Source organism: Hoplias malabaricus, chromosome 4 (assembly GCF_029633855.1).
Source record: "Hoplias malabaricus isolate fHopMal1 chromosome 4, fHopMal1.hap1, whole genome shotgun sequence".
Lineage (NCBI taxonomy): Eukaryota > Metazoa > Chordata > Actinopteri > Characiformes > Erythrinidae > Hoplias > Hoplias malabaricus.
The window spans coordinates 49,988,221-49,993,343 of NC_089803.1; positions in this window are offsets into that span (position 1 = coordinate 49,988,221).

Sequence of the window (5,123 nt, forward strand, 5' to 3'; positions counted from 1 at the left end):
GCGCAAAATATCAGCCCAATTGGCCTCAAGGGGGCGCTACAGCGAAGGAAAACGCTTTCATTAAAAGATTTTCCACCCCGTGTGGCGTAGAGACGAAATCTTTTTTTTCCCTGATTCCTTGGGTCCTGCCGAATCAAAAAGGTACATACAACCACTAAGCTCCGCCTACTTAGATTTTTTGCTATTTTGCATAATTTGCAAAACCTACTTTTGTGTACTCCTCCGTGGATTTTTGTCCAATTTTCTTGAGCTTGGTGTCAAAATGTTCGCAGGAGCCTGTAGTTTAATAATTATCAAAAAAACGTTGAAATTTCGATTCAAGATGGCCGCCATATGCAAATGAACCTCTTCGGCTTATTTTATGTTTTACTTAAAAATCTATAACAAACTCATGGTTTACTCAAATGTGTTTACATTTCATATTCTACTTTCAGACATGATTCTGAGGTAGCTTGTCAAAGGAGAAGCCAATATTCATATAGGGGGCGCTGTAAATGCTTCAAGTTTATATCTCAGTATCCGTAAGGCGGATCGGACCGCCGCTTGGCATGCTGCTTCTATGGGCAAGGCTGTAGAGGGAAAATTAAGGACAACTCGATTCGAGCAAAATTGTGATTGTCATCAACCAATCAGCTGTCATCAGCTGTTTGACAACCTTAACAAGGTCCAATCATCATGGGATTTGACTGGTATGTCCCTGGGAGGCCTCCCTAAGAGCAGAAAAATTGTCATAACGATAGCCACTAGGGGGCGCTATATCAAGAAAATATTATATATCTCTGTGAAAATTAAGCATATTGACACGCAGTTTGCTTCTTTTTATACTCTGCAGAGGGCCTAACAACTTTGTAATTGCAAGTGTTGTCAAAAAATGCTTTGCTTTTTCTCAGTTTCCAAATGTTCAAAATTGAAGCTTTTCAAACTAGTCCGTGGAATTTTGCGATATTCACAAACAGTTGACCTTGTTGGAATCTGCAGAGTCTGTAGGTAAATAATTATCAAAAAAAGTTCAACATTTGGACAAACTTTTGTTGTAATAAAACAATTAATTGAAGTGTGGGGAGCTTTAAACATTCTTTTAGCTATAACTCAAACAAATTAAGTCCAATCAAGACCAAACGTGACAGAAGTATGTATGGTCTTGTCCTGAAGACGTATGTACAATATGATCAAAATTTACCAAAAGGGGGCGCTACAATTGGACAAAAACTGATTAAATGGGCTTTTTTATGTTATAGCGCCATCTAGGAACGCAGTGGCACCCCAACTTAATTATGACATCTGGTCCTCAGTCTGATCAAGTATGTGACGTTTTAAAATTTTTGGGGAAAGCATTTTTGAGTTATAGGTGTATATTAGTGTACACATATAGCTTATATTTGACTTGAGGAATACATGCTAGATCTGTGTTATTGGGAGTGGCCTGTAAGCTACATAGTAATAAAAGTGCAACAATTTTTTGTTAAAGTTCAGATCCTTAGGATTCAGCTGATACCGTACATGCCCATGTTAGGTAAATATCCACATAGGAGTACATGCTTAAATCTTTCTGTATGTGCTTTCATGGCTGATCTAAAAATATGGGAAAGTAGTCATTTCTCACCAGCAGATGGCAGTCTAAGACTATACATTGTGCTGTTGAACTACAGTGGCTCTGAGACATTATGCAAAATGCAATGTGGAGCAAAGACCATAAGGCCCAGAAACACCTCCCTTGGCAGCAAGGTCCAGCAGGTGTAAAATGACTCAGCCAAGGAAAATGACATTCTTTGGCCAGATGGTGGCGCTATAGCAAAGGGAAAAGCATTGAGGTCTATATCTCCTACACCGTAAGGCCTAGAGATGAAATCTTTTTGTCCCTTATTCCTTGGCTTAAGACAAACTAATTTGCTGTTGGATCATAAAGCTCAGCCCACTTAGATTTTGAGCTAATTTGCATAATTTGCAAAACATACTTTTGTCAATAAGTCTATGAATTTTTCACCAAGTCCCTTGAGCTTGGTGCCAAAACGTTCACATGAGTCTGACCCTAGGTAATTATAGAATTAATTGACATTTTGATTCATGATGGCAAATGAACCTCTTCAGCTTATCACAGGTTTTACTTGAACATCTCAAATGGGTTCAAATTTAAGATTCTACTTATAGAAATGCTTTTAAAGGTAGCATGGCAGCGATGTAGGCCTATTGCTTCCAAACAGGCCTGTTAAGCGAGAACGCCGTTAATTGCCGCTTGCGGCTATATTTATTATTATTATTCTTTTTCTTTTTCTGCCATAAAACGAATCGCACAGCCCAAACCGTAAGGCCTAGACACTTGAGACTTGGTCAATAGGTAGTAGTCGGTCTCGCTACTCAGGCGCAAAATATCAGCCCAATTGGCCTCAAGGGGGCGCTACAGCGAAGGAAAACGCTTTCATTAAAAGATTTTCCACCCCGTGTGGCGTAGAGACGAAATCTTTTTTTTCCCTGATTCCTTGGGTCCTGCCGAATCAAAAAGGTACATACAACCACTAAGCTCCGCCTACTTAGATTTTTTGCTATTTTGCATAATTTGCAAAACCTACTTTTGTGTACTCCTCCGTGGATTTTTGTCCAATTTTCTTGAGCTTGATGTCAAAATGTTCGCAGGAGCCTGTAGTTTAATAATTATCAAAAAAACGTTGAAATTTCGATTCAAGATGGCCGCCATATGCAAATGAACCTCTTCGGCTTATTTTATGTTTTACTTAAAAATCTATAACAAACTCATGGTTTACTCAAATGTGTTTACATTTCATATTCTACTTTCAGACATGATTCTGAGGTAGCTTGTCAAAGGAGAAGCCAATATTCATATAGGGGGCGCTGTAAATGCTTCAAGTTTATATCTCAGCATCCGTAAGGCGGATCGGACCGCCGCTTGGCATGCTGCTTCTATGGGCAAGGCTGTAGAGGAAAAATTAAGGACAACTCGAATCGAGCAAAATTGTGATTGTCATCAACCAATCAGCTGTCATCAGCTGTTTGACAACCTTAACAAGGTCCAATCATCATGGGATTTGACTGGTATGTCCCTGGGAGGCCTCCCTAAGAGCAGAAAAATTGTCATAACGATAGCCACTAGGGGGCGCTATATCAAGAAAATATTATATATCTCTGTGAAAATTAAACATATTGACACGCAGTTTGCTTCTTTTTATACTCTGCAGAGGGCCTAACAACTTTGTAATTGCAAGTGTTGTCAAAAAATGCTTTGCTTTTTCTCAGTTTCCAAATGTTCAAAATTGAAGCTTTTCAAACTAGTCCGTGGAATTTTGCGATATTCACAAACAGTTGACCTTGTTGGAATCTGCAGAGTCTGTAGGTAAATAATTATCAAAAAAAGTTCAACATTTGGACAAACTTTTGTTGTAATAAAACAATTAATTGAAGTGTGGGGAGCTTTAAACATTCTTTTAGCTATAACTCAAACAAATTAAGTCCAATCAAGACCAAACGTGACAGAAGTATGTATGGTCTTGTCCTGAAGACGTATGTACAATATGATCAAAATTTACCAAAAGGGGGCGCTACAATTGGACAAAAACTGATTAAATGGGCTTTTTTATGTTATAGCGCCATCTAGGAACGCAGTGGCACCCCAACTTAATTATGACATCTGGTCCTCAGTCTGATCAAGTATGTGACGTTTTAAAATTTTTGGGGAAAGCATTTTTGAGTTATAGGTGTATATTAGTGTACACATATAGCTTATATTTGACTTGAGGAATACATGCTAGATCTGTGTTATTGGGAGTGGCCTGTAAGCTACATAGTAATAAAAGTGCAACAATTTTTTGTTAAAGTTCAGATCCTTAGGATTCAGCTGATACCGTACATGCCCATGTTAGGTAAATATCCACATAGGAGTACATGCTTAAATCTTTCTGTATGTGCTTTCATGGCTGATCTAAAAATATGGGAAAGTAGTCATTTCTCACCAGCAGATGGCAGTCTAAGACTATACATTGTGCTGTTGAACTACAGTGGCTCTGAGACATTATGCAAAATGCAATGTGGAGCAAAGACCATAAGGCCCAGAAACACCTCCCTTGGCAGCAAGGTCCAGCAGGTGTAAAATGACTCAGCCAAGGAAAATGACATTCTTTGGCCAGATGGTGGCACTATAGCAAAGGGAAAAGCATTGAGGTCTATATCTCCTACACCGTAAGGCCTAGAGATGAAATCTTTTTGTCCCTTATTCCTTGGCTTAAGACAAACTAATTTGCTGTTGGATCATAAAGCTCAGCCCACTTAGATTTTGAGCTAATTTGCATAATTTGCAAAACATACTTTTGTCAATAAGTCTATGAATTTTTCACCAAGTCCCTTGAGCTTGGTGCCAAAACGTTCACATGAGTCTGACCCTAGGTAATTATAGAATTAATTGACATTTTGATTCATGATGGCAAATGAACCTCTTCAGCTTATCACAGGTTTTACTTGAACATCTCAAATGGGTTCAAATTTAAGATTCTACTTATAGAAATGCTTTTAAAGGTAGCATGGCAGCGATGTAGGCCTATTGCTTCCAAACAGGCCTGTTAAGCGAGAACGCCGTTAATTGCCGCTTGCGGCTATATTTAGGGGTTCGAGCACGAAGTGCTTGAAACCCTATTGTGTTTGTTCTGATTTTAATTTGTTATTATTAGGGGTTCGAGCACGAAGTGCTTGAAACCCTATTGTGTTTGTTCTGATTTTAATTTGTTATTATTATTATTATTATTCTTTTTCTTTTTCTGCCATAAAACGAATCGCACAGCCCAAACCGTAAGGCCTAGACACTTGAGACTTGGTCAATAGGTAGTAGTCGGTCTCGCTACTCAGGCGCAAAATATCAGCCCAATTGGCCTCAAGGGGGCGCTACAGCGAAGGAAAACGCTTTCATTAAAAGATTTTCCACCCCGTGTGGCGTAGAGACGAAATCTTTTTTTTCCCTGATTCCTTGGGTCCTGCCGAATCAAAAAGGTACATACAACCACTAAGCTCCGCCTACTTAGATTTTTTGCTATTTTGCATAATTTGCAAAACCTACTTTTGTGTACTCCTCCGTGGATTTTTGTCCAATTTTCTTGAGCTTGGTGTCAAAATGTTCGCAGGAG